The sequence below is a fragment of the Apium graveolens genome, chromosome 11 (genome assembly GCF_009905375.1).
Source record: "Apium graveolens cultivar Ventura chromosome 11, ASM990537v1, whole genome shotgun sequence".
In the NCBI taxonomy this organism is placed as follows: Eukaryota; Viridiplantae; Streptophyta; class Magnoliopsida; order Apiales; family Apiaceae; genus Apium; species Apium graveolens.
This window is the reverse complement of record NC_133657.1, coordinates 156273962-156282263: the sequence shown is the minus strand read 5'-3', so window position 1 is coordinate 156282263 and position 8302 is coordinate 156273962.

Genomic DNA, 8302 nt, shown 5'->3' with positions numbered 1-8302 from the left:
AGTTTTCTGTTGAAGGCATTTGATTAAGAATGGTATTAACCTGCTATCGTTGTTTTGATCAAAACTCTTCTGCAATTTTATCTGCTTCATGTCATATGTACGTCAAGTTCAGGAGTGTTCTTCATGAATCATGAACGGTGATCATGTTACCTCCTTAGAAGAATTCGATACGAGATGCATGGACTCCGTATAGTTAGCTATTAAGACTTCATGGAAAATGAATGATTACAGTAGGTCAATGGTGGACCCTAGTAGTGCAGCAATGATTCTGCGAGTAATGAGTCGATTACAACCGTGAGAGTTGTATTGGAATGGATGTTGAGATTAAGTACCACTAATCGGGTTGTGGTGATGTATAAGTTATCATTGATAAACTAATTAAGTAGATTATCTACCTATTGAATACTTATTCCTTCTTATTAATAGAGAGTCGTATTACTATACGAGGAAGGTTGCGATGCAAGCATATAATTCTAGTAACGATGATGTCTTGAATGAGATCCCAGATTCGATTTTCGATGTCGAGGGAGTTTCAAAGGTGATTGTGTATAAGCTCGAGGAAGAGCATGGGTCCATAGAATGATGGACGGAATAGCAAAAATATTTAGGCATGTGAAATACGATGCTATAATACTTGATGTTGATATAAATATATATATGTTTTATTCTCCTATGACAAACCTCTATAGTTCAGAGGTAGGTTCCAAGCCAGATATTTTGTGGCAGTATATTTTTTTTCATATATACAATTCTCTTCAATTCGTTCTTTTCTCTTCTTTTCATTTCATATAAGCTGAGAAGAACAACCCTTCAAGAAGGGGAGGTATTGCCGAATGACTATCTATCTGTGTGATAGAAGCCTAGTAGGATACCCCATGTTGTTTAATTGCTTGTCAAGTACTAAAGGCTGGCCACCTTCTGTACTAACTATGCAATAGAACAAGTGTTCATGATCATAGTGATCTCTCAACAAATTCCTTTACTTCTATATGATGGATCAAGCTTTCGAAGATAGAAGCAGCTAGAAGGGAGTAGTATCAGTGCGGTGGTATTCTAATTCTAACACGTATGTGATACTAAGGTTGACGTGGTTATTAAAAGGTTATAGAATGCTAACGAGCAAAAGTGTAACCAATATAGTATTATGTACGGAAGATAGTAACGACTACGAACTGGAAAAGAATGGGTAGTGAGAAGCAAAAGCTCTAATGCTAAAAGCTATAATGAGAGTCTGTGCAATAGACTTGAAAGAACTTGGAATGATCACTTAACACGGATTGAGTTTTCTCACGATAATAGATCGTATGTCAGGTATCGAGAGGTCGTCTTATGAGATCTTTGAGGGAAGAAAATGCCGATCTCCCTTATGTTAGGATGAAGTTGTAGAGCGCAAGATGCTCGGACCAGCAGTGGTCCAAAGGACCAAAGGTATGATAGATCTAATCAGAGGACGGCTGGTAGTAGCCCAAGATGGACATGAGAAATATGTTGATTTGACACGAAAGGACAAAGAATAGGAAATAGGGGACCTAGTAATGTTAAAGGTATCCCTTGGAAAGGATTAATGCGGTTCAAAAAGAAAGGAAAGCTAAGCCTACGAATTGTTGGACCCTTTGAGGTATTAAGACGTATTGGGAAGTTAGCATAAGAGCTAGCCCTACCCCCGAACATGTAGCAAGTTCATAACGTGTTCCACGTATCAATGTGAAGGAAGTGTAATTCGGATGCCAGACAAATAGGGGCATATGAGCGCATAGACATGCAACCAGACGTAACCTACATGGAGCAACCAGGAAGGGTTATAGATCAAAAATGGACAAATACTTAGGAGAAGAGTTATCAAACTAGTCAGAGTTTGATGGTAGAACCACAATGTGGGAAAATTACGTAAGAATTAGAAAGTGCAATGTTAAGAAAGTATCCCTACTTATTTTCTATCTGATTTCGGGACGGAATCCTTTTAAGGAGGGGAGACTGTAATAACCCCAATTTTTGGAATTTTTGAAACCCTTATGAATAGTGTTTTGCTGATTATGCTGAATAAGAAAACTTTTCATGCCATACTATGTAGGGGTTCTTTTATTGATCTTCTGGGATATTATTAATACTCTATGTGGTATATAAGTGTATGTAAAGATCGTCAGAATTCAAATCTGAACACTTTGATTTTTCCCGAAAATCCACCAGATACTGAAAGAATTGAGTATAAGGCAACAGGATAAAAAAAAGGATTTAAATTCAAGGATTATAAGAGAGGATCATAAAAGGAATATAATGTATTGAGAAAGGTTAAGGAAACCCAAGTAATAAGATCCTGGGTATGATCCCTCAAACGATAAATGAAAACGAAAGTTAAGCGAACCGCATAACAGATCAGCGGTCATTAGCCAAGTAATTAGAAGCTAATCAAAGAGGTTAGTGAGGATGATGTCATCAAACCAATAAGAGGAGGACAAGTGGGGGAGGGTGACATAACAAGATGACATAAGCATGACCAAAGCAAAGTGTGTTGTTGGTTGATTTAGAACCACACAAAAGTTACCATGGTAAAAGGTAATAAAATAAAACAAAACAAATTAAAAGCAACCAACCAAGCCAAAACATTTCATTTTCATCAAAAAACACAAAACACCTCCATTTTCAAGAAGAGCTCTCGGCTTTTCTTCTTTTTCAAAGAGGAAAATTCCAAAATTCAAGATCCAAGCCTTGTTAAATCATGAGGTAATTATCCAAGGTTCCTTGTACTTAGATATAGTTATCCTATGAATCTAAGCTCCAAATTCCTTCACAATCTCTTCCTAAAAATCATGGAAGAAGATGGTGAATAGTGTTTTTCAAGAACTAAAATTTTTGTTCTTGAGTTTTTGTTTAGATTAAGCTTGGATAAGGACTTTTAAGGGTGATTCCAAGCTAATTACTTGATTCTCCACTCTCCAAGGAAGGTATAACCCCTCCAAACCCTAAATTTACTTGATTATTAGGTTTAGTTTTGTTGTTATAGTTCATGAGAGGCTTGTTTGTTGTGAATGTAGAGGATAGTTGGTGTTGTGATGTTTTGGAGTTGAAATTCTTGGAGTATTGATTAATGAACTTAAATATAGTTTAAATTCATGTTTGAGAATAGTATAAATTGATAATTTTGAGTTGTTGGGGCTGTTATGGTGAAGTATGGATGGAGTTTGGTTGTGATGTTGATTGTGGGTTGATTTGGAGTGGTATAAATTTGGGTAATCGCGTAAACATAGCCGTCGTAATGCCCGATTTACGGTAGACTGTTTTTGTTCTTAACATCAGAACCCTTGAACTCACTGCTAGGTTTTTACCATTGCCATTTTTAGATAGTTCATGTTACGAGATTCGTTTTGATATGTGGTACGCTTGAATCTGATGTACGGTTTAGGAGAAACGGCCGTTTTAAGTAACGGCGTTTCGCAACCGAACCATTACCCTTCGCCTTACTTTGAAACCTTGGTTAAGGACCTTAAATGACTAATTGGGGTATGAAACATTTATGTAAAGAGTATTAGGCAGTTGGTAAGGCACTCGCGAAATAATTGCCTTTAAACTCTTAATGGTTAATTTATTAAAAATGATGGAGCCGAGGGTACTCGAGCGACTTAAGTGAATCGTTATACGCGAAAGTGAACGTTAGGACTCTAAATGGTTAAAGTCTAGTTTCTTAAGCGACCGGGGTTTAATTCCGAATTATGTTGTTGTTCATAGGTTATTGGACCCACTCTAAGCTTAAGTCTATCCGGGAGCACTCAGGCAAGTTTTCTACCCGTTATACTGTTGTTGTGATGTAAATATATGTATATGCATTATCTTGTGATAAGTGCATGATTGGTTAATTAGCAAATTCTTGCGATATATTGTAGCATGTGATATGGTATATATGCATGCCTGTTTCGTATTCTTGATACATATATCTGCTGATACAGTTGATAATACCTATGCTAGAGATAAGCGGTAATTTGCATATACCCTTAGTATAGGGGACCCAAAGGTGAACATTTTTTCTAAAACCGGGAGTCGATGCTCCCGAGTATAATATATATATTTATAGATATATATATGAATAGTTTTTAAAACTATGAATCAAATAAGGTTTATTCAATAACTTTATTTTATTAATGAATATTATTTTGAATATTCATTCGAGGGCTTATGACCCCGTTTATTTTATTATTGAATATTATTTTGAATATTCATTCGAGGGCTTATGACTCCGTTTATTTTATTAATGAATATTAGTTTGAATATTCATTCGGGGACTTATGACTCCGATTAATTGCTAATGATTATTCTTTATTTTATTAAGGAATAATGTGTCGATGATCAAACTCACTTTTGATTATTCAAATAAAGATAGTACTTTCGTATAAGTATATCTTTGGTTATTTAATAATCATTGCAAGTATAAGTTTTAAAACTTCTACTTCAATTATTTTTATAAAGATTATTCTTTATGGGAATATTATTTAAATAATAATATTCAGATATTTTCTAATATATTAGGACTGATTTATTTTATTAAATCAGCATTACTCCAAACATTCTTAAAAATGTTTGCGAGTCTTCAAAATGATTTTAAAAGTTAGAGCGGATCCCAAAACTCATTTTTATAATATTTAAGATCTTCCTTTCAAAGGGGATTTAAATATTCGCTCAAAACCTGAGGGATCCGGCTCTGTGGTGTGTTTTATATTCGCAACAAGGTTGCTATTTCGATAAAAGAGTTTTTGATTACTTACCCAACACTCGGGAAGTAAAATTCTTGGAACAAGTTAATCCATTAACAGGCATCGCCTGGGAAATATTGGTGAGTTTTCCTTTCCAACTAGATACGACTTCTTGGTGGAGCCGTATCAACAAGTTTCTACTTGGGGAAAGGGGGGACGAGCTTTACGTTTCAGAGTCATGGATTTCATCTGAACTAGGAGTGGCGTAAGTGGTCGAGTAGCACCGGCCCAGCCTTATTATATTGGCCCAAATGGCTCGGAAGTTCCGCTAAGACGGTCCATTCCTTAGGAGTCCAGTGTTCGGTTGACAAGTAAATCCGACAGGTTCTCCTCTATATGTTGAAAATGGTGGGGTTGCACTACTACGACTGATCATCGTAAGCGGTCTTCCTGGCGCGGCAAACTCCCGTAATGAGTTCATCATCCAATTGGATATTTCTGCAACACTACCCAGAGCACTTCGATAGAAAGGCTACGGTTGGGCGATTGTTGAGTGTTGGCAGGGTCGAGTTTTCAAAATGATGTTTGCATCAAATGAAGTATCTCGTAACTTCATTTTATTTTGATGATATTTTAAAGATTGATTCTATGCAAGTTTTGTCTTGTAGCTTAATCTATGGGATGAACTATTTATACATTGAACGGTGGTAGTTCAAGTAGTATTCGGAAAAGATATAAGTATATTGGAGTATCTTGTCACTTCATCTTTTAAACTTATATCTAGTTAATGATTGTCTTATGAATGACAAAGGTTTCAGAAAAAAACGTTAAGACAAGGTTAGATATATGAGATCACCTTGCAACGATATTTTTATACAGTTATACACTGGAACTCTGTGTGTATTATGCATGGAAGAGGACTTCCAAGATTTTGAAAAGTATATATGTATATATACTGAATATTTTGCGACTTCATCGCATTAAGATATCAGCTTGGTTCATTTCTTCTTGACCAAGACTTTCATGAATACTATGAGAATGCTCATATATTGTTAATTATTGTACATATTATTTCGGTGGGCTTGTTGCTCACCCTTGCTTTCTTCTTTCATCACACAACATCAGATATACAAGATGAACAGGACCAAGCTCCCAATTTGCGAGCAGATAGGAAACGTTCCGCAGTTTCCTATAGGCGTTGATGTCGCTGTAGCTGAGGTAGGAACTACCAATAGGCTAGGCTTTTAACTTTTGATGTACCAGACTTATGTATCTTTATCAATTGTAATAATGGCAAAGAAATGTAAATTTATTCAGAAACCCTTTTAAGGTGTAATGGCATATAATTTTGGAATAAAATGACTCGTGTTATTTTTGGATATTCATCTCTGAGACTATAACTTGTGGTGTGTGTGTTTATTGTGGGGTCACAAGACAGAGTAGTTGATTATTTATTAAGATTGGGTGTTATTAAGGGAAATGGAACTCGTGACAACCCGGATCCCCGACCCCGGATTTGGGGGTGTTACAAATAGGGAATGACATACCTTCTCTATAGGCTGTTAAGACTTGGTTGGGAAATAGTTCCTCGATGAAGGACTTAGGCGATGCTACCTATATATTAGGGATCAAGATCTATATAGATAGATCAAGGAAATTAATCGGCCTAAGTCAGAGTACATACATTGATAAAGTATTGCATCATTTTGGGATGTAAAAGGCAAAAAGAGGATATGTTCCAGTGTCTCATGGGATATTGATCTCAAAAGAAAACTGCCCTAAATCATTAGATGATAAGGGCCGTATGAGCAAAGTTCTATATGTTTCGACAATTGGATCTATAATGTATGCGATGATATGTACTCATCCTGATGTTTCATATGCCTTGAGCATGACGAGCATATACCAGTCTAATCCAGGTGAGGGTCAGTGGACAGCGGTCAAGAATATTCTTAAGTACTTAAAGAGGACTAAAGATTCATTCTTGGTGTATGGAGGAGATGAGAAGCTGTTTGTAAAGGGTTACAATGACGCCAGCTTCCAGACAGACAGACAATTCATTATCTCAGTCAGGTTTTGTATTTTGCCTTAATGAAGGTGCTGTAAGCTGGAAAAGTTCAAAGCAAGAGACAATAGCTGATTCTACAATAGAAGCTGAGTATATTGCTGTCAGTGAAGCAACCAAGGAGGCTATTTGGATACGAAAATTCATAACGAGACTTGGTGTGGTTCCCTCGATCACAGATCCAATTGATCTTTACAGTAATAATAATGGAGCCATCGCGCAGGATAAAGAACTAAGGTCCCATTCCCGGGCAAAGCATATACTTAGGAGATATCACCTTCTTCGAGAGATTAACGAAAGAGGAGATATACATATATGTAAAGTGCATACTGATGATAATATTGCAGAACCAATGACTAAGGCTTTGTCGCAGCAAAAGCACGAAGGTCATACTAGTTCCATGGGTATTAGATAAATAGGTGATTGGCTCTAGTGCAAGTGGGAGATTGTTAGTGTTTGTGCCCTAGAGACAACATTATTATGTTTATATTATGAAACATTTAGATTATTAATTATGATTCTATGGATTATTTTTTAGTAATTAATTATATCTTTTTTTTTCTGCGATAAAATGTTAGATTAATAAATGTCCTTAGAATATGATATGTAAATTTATATCTCTAAGTACATGACTTAGAAATGAGATTATGAGAATAGTATTGATATTCCTAAAGGTACCTAGTCAAGTATTATTGTTAAAGGACGATAATAAATACGTTGAGACTAGTGTGTTTGTTGACTGATGATCACATCTCATTGATCATAGGTATGGTGATACTAAAGTCAAAACACAGGCACATGTATTAAATACATGGTACTGGAATGACCCGTTTTGAGATACTACATGTTTAAAGTGTCATAAGTTAATCTCACAGTGATAATGATGTATTGGTCCTTTGACCTAAAATCATTATATTTCTATACGAGAATTAATATACTTTGATACTATTGAAAGTTATCCTTGACAGGGTAATAATAAAAGTAGACATTGGGTATATTATGAATCGTATGAGAAATATGAATGATATAGATGGGATTTAGCCCTCCTTTATTAAAGGTGTGATATTATTGGCCTCTTGATTGAGTAAGACTATAAAATGCATGGTCGTGCTCAAATACTGATTTGTTTAATAGTTTACTCATTGATCAAAGAAAGAAGGATTAAATGTTAATAGAGGGTGACACAATGCATGCCTCGAGTTTGATTTATAATATAAGGCTAAAGGGATTATATTACATTGTACATTATTCACGAAAGGTTTGATTAAATCACTAATTATTATTATTACTTGGGGAGCAATGATGGATTACTAGATGCCACTCCTTTTTTATAATTTTATTATTAGAAAATAAAATTATTGCCAACGTAATAATAACCTAAAGGGTCACACACAAAGAACGTTTAAAACAGAGTGTTATTTAAATTATGAATTTAAGTATTTTATTATTATTATTAATTTAAATTTAATTATTAAATTAATTAAGTGAGACTTGATTAATTGTATATATATTGGAATTTGAATTTAATAATAATATAAACCCAAAATCAGAATGG